Source organism: Artemia franciscana, chromosome 5, assembly GCF_032884065.1.
Source record: "Artemia franciscana chromosome 5, ASM3288406v1, whole genome shotgun sequence".
NCBI lineage: Eukaryota > Metazoa > Arthropoda > Branchiopoda > Anostraca > Artemiidae > Artemia > Artemia franciscana.
Genome location: NC_088867.1, coordinates 22065928 through 22088672, shown reverse-complemented (window position 1 = coordinate 22088672; position 22745 = coordinate 22065928). Strand labels below are relative to the sequence as shown.

Sequence of the window (22745 nt, the reverse complement as noted above, 5' to 3'; positions counted from 1 at the left end):
ATTCGTAAGGTGTTCAACTTATGGCGTGCTGACACCTTACTCCCCTTACGGCAAAATAAAGTTTAACATTCTATTTTTCACTGATTTTATTTTCTTTGACCAAATTGAATGGAAATTTGGCCAAAAATGGCCAAATTGAATGGAACTACAATTAGTGTTACAAGGATTGCAGACAGGCAGATACACAGAAGAAATGTCTCAGCCGAAAGCACAGAACAATTTTAAAGAATTAACTTATTCATCTTCTGGATTGAAAGTATAAAACTTTATAGAAGAACTTCTCTTAAAGCACAAGAATATTTTAAAAGGGTTTCACTGTTTGCTTCACACTCATCCACAGAATAGTGAAGAAAGTAAAGAGATGAAAGAGCCATTTTTGAAGTTGATCGAAATTTATGAAGAAGATTTGGAAAACAACACCTTAAACGTTTGATGGCGGAAAGACAAATTTGGCAAAAATTTCTCTAACAGAACAAGGCACACCATGTCAATGCAACTGATTTTCTAAATATTTGTGGCAAAGCAATCTCTCCAAACATCCATATCTTACTTAATATTTTAATCACTATACCTGTATCGACCAGCACAACAGAGCGCTCCTTTTACACTTCGGAGAATCAAGACATACCTAAGAAACGTGACGTCTGAAAGTAGGCTAAATGGCTTTGCCAATCTCAATGTCCACAGGGAAATTCTAGTTGACACAGACAGTGTATATATCCATACTGACGAAGACTCAATTTTGTTTTGTAAGACAGCTAATATAGGAAGATTGTGTCAGAATAAAACATAAAATCGTATTTAATCTGCTGGGTTTTATCAATCATTCTTATAGTCCCTACTCGAAACTTACATCCAAAGAGCTAAAATAAACTTTAAGTAATGCCTTAAATTACCGGTTTTTCTGAGGATTTTTGAAGTTTTTTGTTGATAAGCCCTCACTAGACATCACCACCCTTACTTACGGCAACTTACGTTCATTCTAAGCTTGCTTTCATTCACTCTTTCCATTTTTCTTCATTTTAAGTTTCCTTCTCTTATGGATTTCTGCTTGATTTATCAAAATTATTTTGCTCAAACTAAGAGTTTATGCAAAATCTTTTGTATTTTACTTTTTGGTTCTCGTTTGGTTTGAACTTTTTGCTTTTTATGCAAAACTTCCTGTTTTCAATAATATAATTCAAAAGAGGCCATTAACCATTTTTATTTAAAGGGCAGGTAATAATCTTGTCAACAGAAAAAAAAAATCGGCTTATGTAATTTAAAATGCATTATGGTGCAAATATTAAATATTAGTGGAGAACACTTTCTTTTTGATTTTTTCAACTTTTATCATGACCACATTTATGGACAAGCAGGGCTTTACCGTATGCAAGGTGCAATACATTAAAACAGATTGGACTAATTGATGCATTTTCGCGAAAGAAAAGACACAATTTTAGAGATCAGAGCGGGCATAAGTCGAATCCTCTAAGTTAACAATCTTAAACCAAACAGACTAAATTGAATGAAGAAATCCAGCACAAAAAGAAACGGAAAAGGTCATTAATATGAGTTGTGCAACCCTCATTTAACTCCCCAAAACAATTAGTAGCATTGCCTCCTCTTCAATGAATACGCAATATATTTTCAATTGAAATTATTCTTTACCCGATGGTCAATATATTTGAAAGAATGAATTATTTTAGTCATTTTATGATTATTATTACTTCGCCATTAGTAAGCATATAGATACAGTAAACCCTGGCATTGGGGTTTTTGGACAAGCAAGATCCCCTTTCCTACTTTTATTAGGTTCACTCTATATATAAAAAAGTCCTAGCTACATTTTTTAAGTTTAGCATTAATCCGCAAATATAAAATGGCGGGCCCAAAATAGGTCTGTCGAAACTGTTTTTGAAACATAACCACAATATCACTTTTCCTTCATGGCATCCCCTTCTTAAAAGGGGATGTTTAAAGTTGAAAGTGTACAATAGTTGTTCGTGTATAGTAAGTGCTCTTCATAAATTGTTTTGATAAACATAGTATGTATTTATTTTAATTTTCTCTATCTTGTACTCCGTCCCTATGAACTATCCCTAGCTCTAAGAACAACAAGCAGTTTGCAAGAATACAAAGAAACAATATTTTATTGATTAAATTTATATTAAAATATAAAATAAAAAAATGTTGTTGTATGTTGAGTCAGGAAGAGGTTCTTTGGCAGGAGCAGAGGCCACATAATTGCATAGCTTCAATGAGCAGTAAATTCGTTAGGTGAAGGATGAGCAAAAAATTGAAGCAAAATTGATTAAAAATTTATTGAGGGTTCTATTTTTTTAGTGAAATATAAAAAGGGGAGCAAAAAAAAAATATACGCGAATTTTACTGAGATTTTATTTAACTTGAGGTTTAGAACCCTTGTTTTTTTTTTTTATTTAAACTTTAAAATTATAAGAAACCAGTTCTGCTGCACTGTCTTTTTATGTAAATATAAGCGTCTATACACAAAAAGACGAATGCAACAGAGAACAGGCTTATACAGAGAAATTTACTGTCCGAAATTTACTGCCCAGCTACTTCATTATCTAGAAAAGAAAAGAAAAGTCAATCATTTGCAGACAATAGACAATAAATATTTCCGAACTAAAAAATTTATAAAAGGATAAATTTTGAATACTGGCTAAATACACTACAAGAGCGAAAACCTCAAGACCATATGAAGAAAACCTTTTTTCTTCACATGTAATTATGCTTACTATTAACAAATCCTTTTAGACTTTCCTGGAACATTTTGTGATATAGGAAAAGCACAGATACAAATGTGTTCCTTAAAACTGAATTAGTCAATACGAGATAAATGCTAAATGTGAAAATGAGCACTACCTAAGGAGGGGCGGGGGTAGCATGGATTAGTTTTTGGCGGAAAAGAAATTTTCTGGGCAAAAACTTTCATGGGTAGATAAGGTGTGATTTAAAAAATTTACATCTTCTAAGAGCCCCACGGAGATAAAACCATCGAAAAGTGATGAAGAACTAATATATTATACAATATATATATATATATATATATATATATATATATATATATATATATATATATATATATATATATATATATATATATGTAGCTAAGCGTATTTTACTTATTATCAATTCTGGTACCCCTTTTATTGAAATCCTTTGAAATCAAATTTAGTCAGGTCTTGGGGGATGGTGAGAAGGGTGCTGAACTGTATGAGAGTCAGGAAGGTGTACTACGTGTAACAATGTCGTAAGAAAGACGCATTTGCACTATCAAGAACGGCTCAGGGGCGATTAAGGCCCAGCGGCCACGGGGCAAATGTTTTGAGACTAGAATTGCTAACTGATTGCGCATGCAACTGTTGTGTGACCATGGCCTTGAGGAAGTGAGGTCCAACTCACGAGGCAATCCAGATGTGACTGGTTTCCAATCAGTCTAAAACCGGTTCCGAATGAGACCCCAGTCATGGTCACAGTTGCGTTGCAGTGCTGTCCCAGACATTTTCGGGAGCTACCGCGTTGATATTGTCCAATTATTTTGGCTCTCAACATGTCAGACCAGGAATTAAACATGAAAGTAGACTAAAAGTAGACTAATATCATGATTGTCAAAATGGCTAGTATACAATAACTGAGCAGCTAGGGGTTTTAAGTTTAAACTTTAAGGAGAAGGTTGAGAAGAAAATCGAACTGAATCATAAGAATATATGTGCATCCAGGTAGTCAAAAGAGCACATCTCCAATATCTTAGTAATTTCTAAGGGTATTAAGTTGGAACCTTCAATCGTTGGTGAGGAGGGTGTCGAAACAAAATCAAAGTATACTATATACACCTAAGTAGTCGAAAGGGCACGTCTGCAAAATATCAAGAGCGGCTAAGAGTATTTAGTAGACGCTTTCAGAGGATGCTGGGGGAGGATTCTAAACTAAATCGAAAGACACTATGCGCATCCATTTCGTCAAAATGATGAACCTATAATATAACAAGAATCGCTTAAAGTTGATACAATATAACAATAATTGCTTAAAGTATAAAGCTGAAACCTTCGGTGCATGTTGAGATAAATCCCGAACAAATAGTCAAAAGACAGTATCCAGAACATGTCACGAACAGCTTTTGATATCAAGTTTAACTTTCAAGGAATGATCAGAGAGCAAATTGAATTCAACGATAAGATACGACCTGCATTCAGGTTGAAAAAAGGACATATCAAAAATATCTCAGCAACTTCTTTGGGTAATAAGGCGACTTTCAGATAATTGTACAGATGGTACTGATCAAAATCAAAACGCACTATGTACATCAAAGTTGCCAAAAAGACATATTGACAGTATCTCAGGAAGTTCCATGGACCAGAGTAGAAACTTTCAGGGAATAAACAAACATTGTAAAACAAAGTCAAAAGCAACTGTGAACATAAAGGTAAAAAAAAGGGCGCATTTATAATATTTCAGGAACAACTAACAGTATTAAGTAAAAATTTCGAGTGAATATCGAGAGGTATATTGAACTAATTCAGGAGACATTAAGTGCATTATGAATGTCAATATTGCATATATGCAATAACTCGGGAACATTTAAGAGTATTAAGTGGGAACTTTCACCGAAAGTTGAGAGAAATGTTAAACTAAATCAAAAAACACTCTGTCTTGAGGGAATGCCGATGGGGATATTGAACTAAATCGGTGAACTGTATGCGTCCAGGGTGTCAAAATGGTTCATCTGCAATAGGCGGCTAAGATATTTGAAACTTTCTGTAAATATTGAAGGTGATGTTGAACTAAATCAAATGACACTATCTCCATCCAGGATATCAGAATGAGACGTCTTCAATAGTTCATATACGGTTAATGGTATAGATTAACGCCTTAAGCGACCTAGCTGAAACTGTGAAGGAATACTGGACGGAAAGGACAAGTAGATACTAAATTTTGATTTGTTGACCGAAGGGAGCTCATCAGCGACAAAGAATGTTTGAAAAAAAATATGGTTGTATTGATTCTTAGTTTGAAAGTGTGTGTTATAGTGTGTTATATTCTTAGTGTGATCTCTTTTTTTTATCTCATTATAATTTCAGGCCGTGAAGACACCTCAATAAAAGTTTCAGAACCAAGGGAATCGCAACTGGAAACAAATCTTGACAGGGATTCTTCATCTTTTTTTTTTTTTTTTTACAACAAATTGGAACTATATTAGCTAATATACTAGCTCAAAATGCATAAATGTAAACAAACAAGCTATTAAAGCAAAATATAAAACACACAAAAAAATTCCTACAACGAAGTGTTTGATCATTATTCGTCTATATCAAAGGTTGTAACAGTAGATACGACAGAACAGCTTCACCCCCCAAAAATTCTCAAAATTGTTCACATTTTTTAAAATACTAGTACCCGTACCCAACCATTTGTAGTTCTATAATATAGCTATTTTTAGAATTCCTAGCAAAATTTTGTCCAGAATATGAAGAGCACCCCAAAATCTTTTTGCTTTATTCATCAATAAAAAAAATATCAACAAAAGAAGTTTTTTAAAATAAGTACAGAACTAATTTAAACCAAAGGGGAGCAGAAGTAGCAAAAAAAAAGTCATTCTTAAAACGTAAATAAATCATTCTAAATAAACTAATGAAACCCTGTGACAGACCGTATTTCAAACAGTAGGTGGTGCAAATATCGTAGGTAAATACCGCTTTGTAGGGCTATAATGAGAGAAAGGTAGATATAGCTGGGGCACAAGCTGCGAATAAAGGATGACAGATTACCAAAAATTGTCCTTTTCAGCCAACTGTCTAGGGCTAAACAGAAAGCAGGTTGTCCGCAGTTGAGGTGGGAGGATGTCATAAAGAAAGATTTAAAGGGAATAGAAACTTCCTGGGAGGGTGTAAATAGGGAGGCTCTGAATAAATTGGGATAGAGGAGCGTGCGTAGCTGTGTTGGACTCCAGTGGCTTGGTGCTGTGGTGAGTTCTTCATAGTAGTAGTAGTAAAGAGAGTGGAGGGGTTTCCCCCTCCAACCTGGAGAAAGCGCTTTCATTTCATATTCTTTTCAATTATTGTTAGTAACAAGATAATAATGAACCTAATCAAGGATACGTAATAATTCACAAAAAAACTTTTCAGTAAGGATCCCTGCTATCTACTTAATATTTATTTAGACTTTCATATATGTATTCATTCACTTTCATTTCATATCCATTTTTATTTATTTGTTACCAAGAGGATACCAAGGTCGTATCCACGGGGAGGGGGTAGGTGGTTGGGCTATATTCCAGAGAGCTCGAATCCACAGTAGAGCTCACTTTTTCATTAGCTATGAATTACTATCCTTGTGTTGAATTATCTTCGTGTACACACAACACGTTAATTTGAGAAAGCCTTAGAGCAGCATCGCACGAATATGAAATATGACCATACAGAGAGAATAATTAATCATCCAAGTGGTTAATGGAAAGACCGAATGAAAGATCGCCCAAACACGCCTAAGTCCATGCCTAGTAATCCAAATGACTGGCGAGCTTACGTTACGAGTGATTTAGTGCCCCGAATCCCAATGTACCTAGACCATATACCGAACAACTTTCACTGTGCTATCAGACTTGAGTTTTCTGGACTGGACGGTATCTGTTTCGGATGTAACTACAAATGCCTTTAGGCTGAAAAAGAAAAAAAATCGTCCACAGTTGACGGCTTTTGTGCACTTCACCTTGTGAATGGTACTCGTCTTTAGTATGAAATATTATCATTATTGTATCAGATCATATTCGCAGTCAATTTTGTATCAAATGTTTTCTGTAAAGGGAAACTTACACCAATCCTGAAAAAAACGAAAGGCAGCTAACATATGCACCTCGTATCATCCAATTACTGTGTCTCCAGTTTTACGCAAGCTTCTAGAAATGCTTATATTGTCAAATGTTAGACACTGTTGCCAATTGCAAAACCACTAGTTTGGTTTTACGGTAGGGCTCAGCTGCGCTGATGCTCTATTCGCCCTTGGTGCTATTTTGTCTGGTTCTGAGGAAACGGGTGGTCCACTAGTTATTGGCTCTTTTGATGTGAGCCGGGCTTTTGACTCGTCGGTGCACACGCAGATCCTTCTAGAAGCGTATAAACAAGGGCTAAATTTGTGTATTGTCAGGGCATTGTATTATATGTAATAAATTTAGAGTGCAAATCAAAATGCTCTCAAATACGGTCGAATTCGCTGTTTTACCGAACCACATGAGAGTCAGGCAAGGCTCAGTTGTTTTTCCGAGTTTGTCAACAATAGTGTTTTGCCGGCGCAAGTCCGAGTAGCTACGTCTAGTGTTTCAAAGGAGATCAATGTTTCGTTGATGACGCACGCTGATGACTTGCTTAATTTAAACAGGTCGGCTGATCGACTTTCGAAGAATTTTCGGAATACAATTAATAGGGGATACGTAGGTTTTTCACTTAATATGTCAAATTTGCCGTCTAGTTTTTTAATGCTAAGCACTGCGAAGGAGAAATCCCATTTTGGTGATTCAGTTGTGAAGCCATCTGAGAGTATTACTTACCTTGGTTTACCAATCGTTCGAAGCCTCAACTCTACCGGGAAGCTGCTAGTGCGCCAAGTAGAAGTGAAAATCCGGATTGCGTATAGGTCAATTATTAGTAACAGACATCAGTTTTGCTGTAAGTATCTGGCCTTGCTGTATAATGCCGTTGCCCTTCCACATGTACTGTATATAGCACCTTTTTGGCAATATCTGTCGTCTGCTCTTTGTGTAAAAGTAAGAGTTCTGTTTATTTTTTTTCAATTCGCAAAGTTCCTTCTAAGACTTTTACCGTAGATGAGTAACTCTATATCATGCGCTATTATGGCGTATCCGATCCAATAGTCTGTGTTAACCATGTCGCCGAGAATTTCCTGAAAAACGCTAAGGGAAGAGCAAGCCATAGGCTAGCCATTCTGTGTCAGTAGTTTTACTACTTTACATAATGTGTAAATGCATTTGGAGATGTTCCATAGTGTGACTTTTCTTTTCTTTTCCCTTTTTTATACTCCTCTGTTTTTATTTCATGTAAAATCCTGGGCGGCAGTAAAATTACTTACTTACTTACTATCAGAGCCAAAAAGGAAACAACCCTCAGTTTGGGCGTATCTTTACATATATATATATATATATATATATATATATATATATATATATATATATATATATATATATATACATATATAATATATATATATATATAAATACTAGTTACGAAAAAGGACAAACAGTTTGGACTAATCACTTTCTGCACCGTTTCTTTGATATTTCTTCTTTAATTTTTTTTTACTGATCAAATTTTCGGGAATCAGCTCAAATATCAATTCCTGAAACGCGGTAATTAATCCATTAAGTTCAGTCACTTACTTTAATTTTTTCCTGATATCTTGTCAATGGCGCCAATTCACAAAAATTAGGGGGATGGGGACAATATTATTTTGTTTTTAATTTTTCCCATGAATATACGAAAAAAGTATATTTTTCAATGACAATACCCAGAATCTATATATTTTAAAATCTAGATGGGAAGGGCACAAAAATCGGAAGAAAGGAAGGGGGGCACCCCTCCCCCCATAGAAGCCATTGAAACTTGTCACTCTTTATTCGGCATAACTTAGTAAGGACATCAGCAAAAATTGACGTGTACCATCACATATTACCTACCATCTGTCTGGAATTCTTGTTGGCTAAAATCCTCTCTGCACTCTTCGTATCTGTTTGGCTTTCCAAAATGGCTGATAACAGCTTACAGGCATTATTCTTCAATTTCAAAAGGTTGGTCTGATCTACAAGTTCACTAATATCGTCTGTTTAAAGGCCAACTACTATGTCTAAGCTGTTTGATTCATGCATTGCTATACAATTCTGATTCTCATGGGTTATTACGGGTCCCTGAAATTAAAAATAAATATTAGCATTAAAACAAAGAAAAAAAAGTTAAGGTAAATAAAGAAAGAGAAACTGCCAAAAGACAAAACGAAACTTGAAAAATCACCCCCAAAAAAGTAGACAACTTAAACAAATCTTTCAAATTACAAATTTACTCAAATTTGCTTTTCATCCAGATTTGTCAAATTGCTCTGGCACAATACGAGAGGATTAAGATGTAGATATTTGATTTTCTTTATGTATTGACTTCCAGTGGAATGTTTTTTGGCTTCCTAACCTGTAAATTATTTACAAGGACGAAAATTTATAAGGGCGGTTCAAATTTATCTTAAAGAATCACTAGAAACCAGAGAACAAAGAAAAATTATTAGATATAAACCAAAATAAATCGTTGAGAGCGTCATAATAACGTGAGCATGTTTTGTTGCCAACATTAATATCAAAGGAATAAAACATCGCAGAATGTAGTATTTGATTTAGTTCGAATGCCTGAATATTTCCTGATATTTTATGTTTATTTTGTGCTATATCAGTGGACACTATGGATCTAAAAGAGTTTTTATTTGTAGAATGATATCTTAAAAAAAATAAAAAAAAATCAAACATTAATAGATAAAGACAATTGGCTTCAGTAATACTACCTCGTTCATACGAAAGGGGAAGGCACAACACAAAAAAGTAGCCTGTCCCAAAAATGACAACAACCACTTCCTAATTTTTAAGCAAGATGATTCTATCTATTACATATGATTTCACATTCAATTCTATACATTTTTAAAGTGAATTTTGCATACTTTTTTGACAAAGAAAAGTAGAAATTACACAATTGACTAATAAGCCATATGACTTGTGCGAATATTTCTAAACTACAAAATAGAACACACTGCACTAGAGTCCCAAAATAATAATAAATCGCCACATGACGCAGGCTATCTTGCTCAAGTCGGTCTGCAGTTCTTAAAAATTATGAACTGCAGAATTACTACTACAAACTACTACTACAACTACCACTACAATCGCTAAAAGTACTACTTCTGTAGCGAGTACTAATTGGGCTGAGGATATTGAAATAAACATCTGAGGAAACGTTGAGGAGAAATTTGAACTAAATCAAAACTTCACCTACTACTGTCACTACTGCTACTAATGGAACACTAACACTGCAATTTCTTCTCCTACTGCCACCGCAACTACTGTCATACTAATGCTGTTAAGGACAAGTCTATGGAGGTAAGATTTGATAAAATATTAATAAAAAATTCAAACTAACAAAAGACACTAAGTACAATTAGATTGTCAAAAGAGTGTATATTAAGAATTGATTTGTGTCTTAAGCTAGGACACTCAGAGAAGGGAAAATAAATTAACCAAAAGGCAATATATACACACTACTACTATTATTACTATTGCTATAGCTACTACTTCTGTTGCAACTACTTGTAAGGTTATCAAAAGGACACATTGACAATGTCATAGCAATTTTTTATTGTATTAAGTTGAGCACTAATACTACTGCTGAGACTACTATTACAACTATATGTGTGAAGGTGAAATTGTCAGAGAATTTTTAGAGGGGAAGGTCAACTGAATCACAACATTCCATCTGCATACATGTTGTCAAACGGGTATATCACCAATATCTTAGTAAGAGTTTTGTGTGTGAAACCAAAACTTACAAGGCTAGTTATGGGGGTTCTCGAACCAACCAAAAGACAATATTTGCATCATAATACAAAAGCTTTTACTCCTCCAACTACTACTACTGCTACTATTATTATTACTGCTACCACTACTACTACTACTAAAGCTAAGACCACTACTACTATTACTAAAGCTCAGAGTATTAAGGCAAAAATTTTGGGTAATATTATAAGTGCATTGAACTAAACCGAAACACTAGGCCCATACAGGCTGTCAAGAGGACAAATTGGCAATGCTTCACAAACAATTATTGCTTCTACACAAGCTAAGGGTAATAAGGTAAAGTTTTCAAGGAACATTTAAGCAGATGTAGAACTAAATTGAAACTAACTATGATCATGTAGAATGTCAGAAAGAGAAAGAGTAATATGAAAGTAACAGCTTACATTATTAATTTACACCTTTCAGAGGAAGTTTTAGTGGATTTTGAACAACCCAGAAAACACTACATGTCCACTTTTAATACTACTTCTACCCTTACTGTAACCAATGACATTAAGTGAAAACTTTCTGGAAACGTTTGAGGGGAGTGTCAACTGCCCTAGGAATGATGCATGGATGGATAATAGATAGACTTATCAATTAACAAATTAACTAACAACATTTTAGAATTCTTATATGGGAGTTAATGCCAGATTTGCATCACACTCAATCAAACTATCTGAATTGGCTTTTACTACAATTAGCCATGACTTGATGCCCACAACTATTCAATTTTATTTCAAAATCAATGAATAATTTTGGGCATCAAGGCATGGCTAATTGTAGAAAAGGCCAATAAAGAGACAAAAAAAAAGAGCAACAAAAAAAACTATCCAATAGAACAGATTCGTAGTTAATGAATAACTAAAAGAATGCATTACAACTAAGTCATATTTAATGCATAACTAATAGAATTATACAGCTAATAAAATTAAGAGAAATAGTATCAAAACCATGCATTATTATACATCCAGGCAAGAAATAAGCCAAAAAATAAATCTTTAAGTTATCTGACAGAATTATGTGAGGCTTTCAAGTGTTTGGTTGATCAGGAATAAGGTCTGCTTTCTTATACCCTATGCAAGGTCAGGGCTACCAGTTGTAGAGCTATACAGTCCAAAAAAACTAGAGTCTCTGATACAAGGTTGTAATTGTTTTTAGTATTTTGGGTCCTCAAAAAGTTCTGTAAAAAAAAAATAATTACAAAATTACATTTAAAATACGAAACTGTTAAATTTTGGACCAGTTCCAAAGCTTTGTTTTCAGAAGATTAGTTAAAACACACCAAACCATCTTTCAGAAAAAGCACAATAAGTGCAGTGGTTTTGGACATAATGATTAAAGAGTAAAACAAACAAAATAGAGCAAAAAATAAAAATAAATAAAAGCGTAAAAAAAGAAAATGAATCAAAGAAACATTCCTGCCTTGCCCCAAGAGTTTTCCAAATTGACGCCCCAGGAAACACACAGAGATGGATGGCAAGTTGCAAATGCATGCACACACATAAAAACAAAGGAACATACAGATACAGTCATATCCATACATATGGGGTTGGAACCAAATAATTTAAGAGGCTGAGTACATACATCACACAACATACAAATATAAATCAAAACAAGGTAGCAAAAAAGAGGAAAAGACACAAGCTGTTGAAAATTAGGTAAAAGTTAATACAAAAACACACAGAGAAAGATGGCAAATCATTGATGTATGCTCACATACAAAGAAAAAGTAAAGCCCACACACATAAGTGTACATGCAGATCAGATCCATATGCTTACAAAAGGATGAGTTCAAATATCTAATAAACAGGAGCAACTGGAAAACACAAATTTGATATGAAAAGATAAACAGCTGAACTTGTGATAATATGCTGAGTAAGCAAAGAAAAATAGGTTAAATATGGTTAAGAGCGAAAATATTCATAATTGATAATGTCAGTTGTAACTGTCACAAAGGAGTTGTAGGCTACATATCCCAAAATGCTGAATAATGAACAAATATTGTGAAAATTAGCCTCAAAATAGCATGGAGAGCAAAATATTAATAGTTGAAAATGCAGGTTGGAATCCTCACAAAGGAGTAGCAAATTTTCCCAAAATGATACAGGTGTAAGAAAGGGATGAATACAACCAATATGATGATTAAACAAGATAAAAAGGCTGAGCTCATAATAAACAGAAAAAAATAGTTAGGGAAAAATAGAAAAAGGCATTGATGCTTGAATTAATTTATTAGGGAAAAAAGAGAAAAAGTATTCATACTTGAAGATCTTGGTTGTGATTAAATAAAAAGCTTAGCCAATAATGCTAATTACATATAGAGCTGATTACAATTGTGACATCATACAAAAAGTCTATTTTCAATTTACTGTTGGAATTAATTGTCCCTAAAACTTTTATAAATTTAAACTTGCCTCATTGGCTGCCCAGACACAAATTCATAGTGTGTAGCATTCATTTAGTCAAATGTTTCTATTTCTTTCATGAAGTCATAAAATGTTCATGATTCCAAGATAATAGGATAAGGTTAAGTTTACTCTCTTTTGAACTGATTATATATTCAAAACTCTAAATAAAGATTTGACAATTAAATATGGTACCACTTGTAGCAAAAAATACAACACATTATAAAATCTGAGATGACACAAAAGCACATTTTTGGAAAATATATGACACTCCTTAAAAAAAAATGGCAGCTCTGAATAAAGCTTGATGCCTTTTCTTATGCTCTTATGAATATAATAATTGCCTCTAACTGAAATTCAAATTTAATCAATTTTTATCCTAACCTAACATTATTATAAATAATTTTAGCACTGAGAAAATGTAGCATAATTTGTTCAAAAATGATGGAAAAATGATGCTGAGAAAATATAGTATTATTTTGTGGAAATTGAGTGATATGTCATACTTTAACTAAAATTTGTCATTTTTAAGAGATCAAGAAGAGCTTCAATTTGAATTTGTATTAATAGAAAAAAGTGAACAGCATGCAGTTTACCAAAGCTGTATGCATAAGCAGCAATTCCCATTTTTAGGAGTATAGGAGGGGTATCCCACCTTGGACAAGATTACTAATTTCCAGAGATGTCTTTCCTTCAGAATAATCCATCTGGCTTAAAAAGGCACCAACAAATATGACAAAAATACTAGATTGAAGCTGGTTGAGTGGCTTACTAATTGAGTAAATAGCTTAGCCAATAATGCTGATTCCATGTAGAGCTGATTACAATTATGATGTCATACAAAAAGTCTATTTTCAATTAACTGTTGGAATTGATTGTCCCTAAAACTTTTATAAATTTAAACTTGCCTCATTGGCTGCCCAGACACAAATTCAAAATCTCAATTTAAGGTAGAAGCAATTTATTATATTCATAAAGAGCATAAAAAAGGAATCAAGTGATATATTCACTTTATAGGAAAGCCAATTGAACTGCTTTAATTGGCTTCAAGAAAAAAGTATTTTTAGAAATTTCAACTATTTATTCTATGGCCTTTGTGATACAGGGATCATTCTTAAGTAATTAGGACAAAATATAAGCTTTAGCGTAAAGAGCAAGGTATTGACAAGTGGGCGAACCCCCTCATATATGTAATAAAAACATTTGAATATAGAAGTTTGTTATGAAAGCTATTTTGTAAGTTACCTATATCTTTCACTAATGAAAACATTTGTAAAAAACTAAAAGTTCTGGTTGCCTTTTATTTAACCAAAAAAATTAGAAGGCAATTGGGCCTCCTACTGTGCTCCTTATTTCTCAAAATTGTTTGATCAAAACTATGAGAAAGCCATTTAGCCAAAAAATATGCAAATTTCCTTTTAATTATTCATTTGCAGAGATCTGAAATCAAAACATGAATTAACTAAAAAACGTTCAGTAATTAAATAAAAAAAACAAGTTTTTTAACTGAAAGTAAGGAGCAACATCAAAACTTAAAACAAACAGAAATTACTCTGTATATGAAAGGGGCTGTTACCTCCTCAATGCCTTGCTCTTTATGCAAAAGTTTTTATAGTTTTAAAAAGTTGAGTTGAGAAAAAGAGTCAAACTTTAGCCCAAAGAGCAGGGCGGAGAGGAGGGAACAGCCCCTTTCATATGCAGAGTAATTTCTGTTTGTTTTAAGTTTTGATGTTGCTCCTTACTTTCAGTTAAAGATTTTTTTTTATTTATTTAATCCACAAAATAATACTACATTTTCTCAGTGCCATCTTTTCCATCATTTTTGAAAATATTATGCTATATTTTGCCAATATTAATACCATTTAGCCTATAATAGGGTTTGTTTAGGTTTGGTTAAAGTAGCCTACTTGAAATTAGAATTTACAATAGAAGCAATTACTATACATGTAAAGAACATAACAAGGGCATTGAGTGCTATTTTCACTTTGTTTGTAAGCCAGTTGTATAAACTGCTATAATTTTACCAATAACTATTTTAAGTAACTTGGCAATAATATCTGACTAGCTAGAAAATAATATCTTTTAGGTGCATCATAAACATGAAAATAGTTTGATAATGCTATATCTTAGCTTCTCTAATATATATCTGACTAGGAAGCTAAATAAATTTTCTAAGCAAACTATTCATAATATACAAATAATTATTTCAGTTTGGCATTTACCTAGGTGGATAGATCTTTGACCTAAAATGTCTTTTATTATCCCACTAGCCTACTTTTGTCCTTGTTCTAATCTAGGTAGGCTATATTTTTTTTTGAAGTATTTTGTTCTGAAAATGTTCTGCATTTTGATCTGAACAAATTATACTTTCTTCTTTACAATTATTTTGGTTCAAAGGAATTCTCAAACCCCTTTCCCATTGAAAGCTGTCTTTTATATATATTTTTGTTCTAGCATGGCTCCTTCTGTAAAACCACTATTATAGACCTTCAACTATTCTGATTATTTCGAAACACAATAATTATAAATGATATACTTACAAAAAAAATGATTGTTGTTGTTGTTGATTCCAACGTTTTTGGAGCATGAATCAGCTCCGTCACGTACGTATCAATCTTGTCCAGACAATGTGTATGGAGAATTTTTAAGAAACGATGACTACTTTCAGATTAGTGAATCACTTAGAATCGTTATTTGCAGATTCTTTATTGGTGGCAAACCATTTTTTCCACTAGTATAGCCACCTACGTCAGACCACCCTAATTAATTCTATAGTATTTACAGCCGTAAATTACAATTTACATTAAATTTCGTGGGAAACACATTAAACTTATACAATATATTGAATACATTAATAAACATTTGACTTGATACAACATGACCCAAGACTGTTAAAGCACATCGAATAAACTTGAAGTTCTAATAAAACAACCCAGTGCAGACACAGACACCCTACGAGCCCACGGAGGGGCGGATGAATGACCCACCACCGCACGGAAAGTAAAGGCACCAAAGAGCTTTAGAACTTTTCTTTTTAATATTTCACGCTGGATATAATACTTTTTACACGACATTATAACATGGCGGACATCTTCATATACATTACATACAATGCAATTTGGGGAGTCAACCAAATTCCATTTAAAGAGAACAGAATTCACTTTAGCATGGCCAGATCTGATTCGAAATATTGTTGTGGCAATTTTCCTCTCACTGTGAATTAGGTCCAATGGAGGAGGCTTAAAATCATATAGATCCAAGATTGTATTAGTGGACTTTCTTGTGAAATCAGCTTTCTCATCAATTGCGGATTTGGCCTCATAACCCTGAATATATTCACTCAGGGACAAGTTTACATCCAACAATTCACCATTTCTGCAAGCCCATTTTGCCATTTTGTCAGCTGACTCGTTCCCAGGAATACCTGCATGTGCTGGGACCCATGTAAGTTGTAGATCATAACCATGTATTAGAAGGTCATTAACTATTTTTTCAATTTGTGCAGCAGTTTCTTTGGCATCATTTCGTTTCATAGCTAAGTAATTTAATACAGATAGAGAATCAGAACAAATCAAAAAGCTACCAACTATACCGTTTGACTTAATATAAAGAAGTGCTTGATAAATAGCAATCATTTCTGCAGAAAAAACAGTAAGCTTGTCAGGTAGCTTAAATCCGCAAGAAGTACCAGTTGACGGGACTACAAAAGCGCAGCCTACACCCATTTCCGACTTAGATCCGTCAGTATATATGTGAGTAAAGTCAGTCCATTGCAGAGTCAGCCTATACCACTCTAATTTTAAAATTATTGTTCCTGAATCATTAATTCTATTATCTAGAGCTAAATTAATTACATTACCTATTCCGTTGAAGCGTGAGGAAAGGTCATCTATATTTGGGGTTGGAACTAGGCCTGGAAGGCCAGCATTACTCATCAGACAAGAATATTTATAGACTGTAGGGGAAAACCTTGGTCTAAACTGGAGATCTTGATTCCATGTAGCAATGCATTCTTTATAAACAATATGATTTGTTGATCCCATTTTTTTTAGAAAGTAACGGGCTTGAAGATTATTTCTTCTCCTCTGAAGTGATGTGACGCCAAGCTCACAGTAGAGGGCTGGGGTGGGGGTGGTTTTTAAGCAGCCTAGAGCTCGTCGGAGAACTTGATTAAAAGCTGAATCAAGTTTCTGGAGGTTGTGCTTAGTTGCTTCCCTATAGAACATGCTACCATAGTCTAGTTTGCTGGTGATTGTTGCTCCAATTAGTTTTGAAACACAAGAATATGGGGCTCCTCTTTTAGAGAGGCAGACTGCATTGACAAAGTTTGCCCTACTTCTCAGGTTACCAACAAGATAGTCGATGTGGTTAGTCCATAGCAACTTTGAATCCAGTAAGACTCCTAGATAGCAAAATTTCTCTGCATGTTGGATGTCCACTCCTGCTAAAGACACAATGGGGGGTTGAGCATTTGTTCGATTTTTCCTTGAGAAAAGAACACTTACTGACTTCTCTGTTGAAAATGACATGTAGTTTTCCATTGTCCAATTTTCTAAGTAATACAGGGCTTTTTGGACTGAAGCCTTAAGGCATCCCCTATCTCGAGAGGAGGCAGCTACTGCAATGTCATCAGCATATAAATATAGTTTACAACCCAGTATCGTATCTAAGTTTATATCGTGACAATATACTAAAAACAATAAAGGACTTAGTACCCCTCCTTGGGGGAGACCCACATTATTTGGAGCACTAAAAAAGCCAGACGAATGATTTTCTAAAGTTATTTCTATTTTCCTCTCAGTCAAGAAATTACCAATCCATTCCACGATTTGAGGGCTAATATTTAGCTTCTTTAGTTTTGCCATTAGAGTAGGGATATTCACTCTGTCAAATGCTGAAGTCATATCAAGGAAAACAGCTAGAGTTTCTTTTCCTAGGCGGAATCCCTGTTTTATTTGATTTTCAAGCCTCACAAGACAGTCTATTGTACTGCGTTGGGGCAGAAAGCCTAGTTGTTCTGGCTGAACTACTTTCTCAATTTCTGGTAGAACTTTCTTTTTTATCAGTCTCTCCATTAGCTTGCAGAGGCATGAAGTCAAGGCAATTGGGCGATATGATTTTGGGGATGTAGGGTCCTTTTGGGGTTTCAGGATTGGTATTATTGCAGCTTTTTTCCAAAGCGATGGGACATAACCTTCCTTGATGGACCTATTAAACAAAGTTAAGACAGAAGCCTTAAGCAGGGGGGACATGTTGGACAGCATCTCATTGTGAATCCTGTCTGGGCCCATAGCCCCTGGTTTTAATTTTTTAATAATCGTATCAATATCCTGTTCTACAAGTTCAATATCATTCTTAGGGAAGACCTGTGTAGGTTGCATAGTGGGTCGGTTTTGAGTAGAAAGTTGTGGAGGAATGTTTGCAATTAGATACTCTTTCAGAAGTTTTATTTTCTCGGGTGTTGTGGCGGCAGTGGTTCCGTTGTGTATCATGATGCCAGATATTGGGGAAGACCTTTGTCCAGTGTAGACTTTCCAGCTCCTCCACAACTCTTTGATTGATGTAGTCTTCGAAAACTTTGTCTCAATTAGAGTCTTCCATCCATTCTTGATTTCTTGGGGAACAATTTTCCTAAAGATGGCTTGTTTTGCATTCATTTCAATTTTGTTTGTAACTGTAGGATTTCTTCTAAACTTGTTTCTTGCCGTGTTTCGATCCTTATAAGCTTTTTGGCATGCAGCATTCCACCCTGGTGTGGAGTTTCTAGATTTTCTTTTAAGTTTTACATACCCAAATACCCTTTCACTAGCATTCACCATAACTTGAGTTAACTTCTCATTAAGCTCCTCAACAGAGGTAGGTAGTTCAACATCCGTCAGATCCGAGTCTACCTCTCTCTGCCATTCAGGCCAGGACTCCCTGCGGAACTTCCAACTCACCGACTTCATTAACTGAAGTCTATAAGCAGAAAAATTAAGCACTGACATTACTGGGAAATGATCAGAGTCAAAGGGTGACGGTATAATAACCTCAAAGTCAACTGAAAGGTCTAAAGAAGCAATTGTTAAATCTATAGTAGAAGTCTTCCCATTTAAGGGGTTTAGCCTAGTACCTAGATCTATTGGAGTGATAAGACAAACCATATTTTGAGGATCAGTAATAAAATCTGCCAGTAAATTAGAATTATTATTTGGAGAAGATGTTGAGTCCCACATTGGGTTATGAAGGTTGAAGTCACCAGCAATTATTTTCCTCTCTTTACATTTCTGAAAAGCATCTTTGAACTGTTTAAAATCAAAGTCAGTTGCAGTCCTGTTATAATAGTTGATAACGGATATCCAGTTATCCGTTCCATCCTCTTTGACAGATATAATCCCAATTTCATTTTTTCCTGGGGTAAAAACATCTACTATTTTAAACGGGATATTATCCTTAACTAAAGTCATAAGTCCTCCCCCTGGTCCTGTCTTCCTATCCCATCTAGCCATGCTATAGCCTTTAAAATTTGGGGAAGTTTTCTGTTCATTCAATAAAGTTTCCTGAATTAGTACAATATCTGGCTTACTCCTCACTAGAAGGTTTTTCAATTCTACTACCTTTGATTTTCCCATTCCCCTAATGTTTAGTTGGATTACCCTTGTAGTCATTCTTTGATTTTTTGTTTATGAACACGCTTATTTAATGTCTTTTTCTCTGGAGAGGACAAAATTTTCTTTGGAACAAAGTTATCTTCATCCATACCATCCTCTGAGTCTGTTTCATTTCCAGAAACAAAGGATTCAGATTTCTTCAGTGAAGACAGGATCTTCTGTACCTCTGACTTCGAGCTTTTGCTTAACTTTACACTGGAAGCAATCAGTGAGCACAATGATGACACTACTGTGGTTAGTTGGTCTATTTTTTCTCTCAGTAAGACAACTTCCTTGTTAATTGGTTCCTGTATTTTTGCTTCTGGTGGGATTGAAGGGTGAACAAGGACTGGAAAATGTTCAAAGTTTAAAGCTGGTGGTGGTGTGTGCAGAGTCTTCCCTTTGGTGTCAGTGAAAGCTTGAACTGCATCTTTGAATGATATACCTTTTGTGACTGACGTTTTCAGAATTGCAGCTCTAAACTTGTAATCCTGGCACTCTTTACTGAGGGCAGTGTGCTGTCCATTACAGTTTGCACATCTTACTTTTTGTTCATTTCTGTTTTTGTTTAACTCAGGGCAAGCTGTCATGGGGTGATTATCTCCACAAATACCACAAGTATCTTTACCCCAACAGTTTAGAGAGTTATGGCCAAATTTCTGGCACTTGAAACATCTCAACGGTTTTGGTATGAACTGTTTCACCACAGTGAGGGCACTCCATATAGGAATTATTGTAGGAAAATCCATTTCTTGAGAGAAGTCAACATGTATAGTGTAGCTAGTGTATGGTTTACCATCTCTAGATGTGGGATGAGGGTTTAGTACAGTTGCCTTTGTAACCTGTTCTACTTGCTGAATCTCCTTACAGAGTTCTTCAGGAGTAGCTAAGTCCCTGGGAACGTATAGTACTCCTTTTCTGCTTGAGTATAGCATATTTTCTGGCTTCATTTCAAATTTGATCACTATATTATTCAATGTGAGATCCCTTATGCCTAAGATCTTATTAGCAATGTCTAGATTTTTTGGAACAACTTCAAGAGAGCCTCTAGGACCTATTCGTGGGAGTATTTTCCCATAATCATTTCCTAGAGCTACAGCCAATCTACGCCCTAGATATCCAGCAGAAGTCTTTGATAGAGGGACTAGCATACCCTTGTCATTAGTGTCAGTAATTTTTGTCATATCATGACCTTTAGCCAACAAATTTGGTACAGTGGGTCCACCTCTAACTCCCCCACAACCTCCACCCTTCCCAGGACTACCAGGAACCATTACTTCTTTCACGTGACAAGCTTACTTTGCAGAAAAAAAAAAAAAAAAAAAAAAAAAAAAAAAAAGTGAATGCACAAATACGATTAAACAGACCTCAATAAAGTAAAAAGAGAGGCAAAAATACAAGCAAATAAGGGCACTATATACAACACATACATACAAGTAAGCAATATTTCATATGGCACAAGATCTCAAGGAGATAAAAGAGCCTAAAAGGTGGTCTGAATATCAACCATACAGTCCCTTCACTGTTTTGCATTTACCAAAATTCAATAAACACTTTTTCACCTTCACATTAATTTGTTATTTTTTTTTTCAACCATCAAAATCTTCAGGTATTACTATTTTCTACAACTTGAATTGTTGCCAAGCAGCGTTTTAACAGCACTTAAATTGATTATTTTGAACTTGTATCACTAATCCCAAGTTGAATAATTGCAGTTTAACCACAAAATGTTTTATTCAACCATGTTCTTATAGGCTACCAATTCCAATAGACTAGAGAACTTTATTATGACTTTTATATTCCTGTGTAATTCTTAAATTACTTTCTTCTGTTTCTTTCAATATCTTTATGAACATTTAAAATTAACACCAAATAAGCTGCTCAATTCGCTTGATTTTTAATTAACTTGAATCTTCCACTCTTTTTTGTCTTCTTCTTCTCCTTCAAAAAAAAAATGATTAAAATGGAAAACTGAAATTAAGTTGTAGCCATCTTCCCCCCTAATTTTCCTATTTGAAGAAATGAAGAAATTCCTGTGCCAAACCGTAAAATAAACAGCCGAAAATTAAGCCAAATGCTATAGAAACAAGTGGAATGCAGAATACAAATTTCTATCCTAAATATTGGAAACTAAGAATCTGAAACTTTCATCTTGATTTTCTAAGCCACGATTTTAATCTGCGAGTAGATCAAAAAGATGTTAGCAAGACTTATTCCTGACCCATTATCACTTACAGATTGAAAACCGTCGGGAAGCCAAAAGAAGACTTCAGAAGGCTTGACATTAAATTAGACGCCAACTGAGTGATATTAAATATCACTCTGTATTTCTAAATTAAAGTAGTTCAAACAATGAAAGACTTAATTCTAAAAACAAAGTGTTTTTAATATTTTAAAGGTTGACTAGCCAAAGTGTAAAAAGCAAAGAAACTAGTATTAGCATATTACTAAAAACATTATTAATCTTAAATGTGCGTCTATTATCAAAGGACAAAATTATTAAATATGATAGGATATCGATCACTATCTTATTTTCCATATTGCTTATCAATCCTATGAGAACGATCATCACCTCTTAAAAAGTAAATCCCCCAATTGATTATCAAAGGAAGGAGGGGAAGGGTGCTCTCAAATTCGCAGTATTACTTTTTTTTAACCTACATTTGTGTATGATATTTTGCACAATATTTTTCCTCATTAGCGTTCAAACAACTTCAATTTAAGAAAGGTCTGCATTGGAAGTATGGGAAAACGTAGGACAAGGAGAAAACGAGGCAGTTTACAGCCAGATGAAAAAAAAGAATGAAATTTCAAAAATAAAAGTAAGTTTTCCCATAGGCCGTGTCTTCAACAAAGTTTTTCAGGCAATGATGTCCTTTTTGTTTTTTTCGAGGCAACTGCAAAGAAAATGCATGAAATAATTATAGTGTTTAAAATACCGATACGTTTATGCTCCCGCGGATGACTTGTTGTGTTCACGTTTCTGATTCAGTTTTTTTGCGTGTGTTTCTGACTCTAGGCGTTTGTGCCTGAATTTGTGTTTTTGTCTCTCTGCCTTTTTTATGTGTTCCTTTGGCATACTCTGTGTGTTTGTGTGGTGTAGATTTTGTT

The 22745-nt window shown here is 34.4% G+C and overlaps 1 long non-coding RNA gene across 2 annotated transcripts in view; it reads right to left on the bottom strand.

Moving 5' to 3' along the window:
• Positions 1-2114: 2114 nt before the first annotated feature.
• The window catches only part of LOC136027109 (uncharacterized), a 100521-nt gene continuing 79890 nt past the window's right edge, over positions 2115-22745 (bottom strand). For both annotated transcript variants that reach the window (XR_010617500.1, XR_010617501.1), the window contains 2 exons: positions 8690-8917; positions 2115-2570 (listed from right to left, as the gene is read on the bottom strand). This is a non-coding gene — a long non-coding RNA (uncharacterized LOC136027109). The remainder of the gene's footprint in view (positions 2571-8689; positions 8918-22745) is intronic.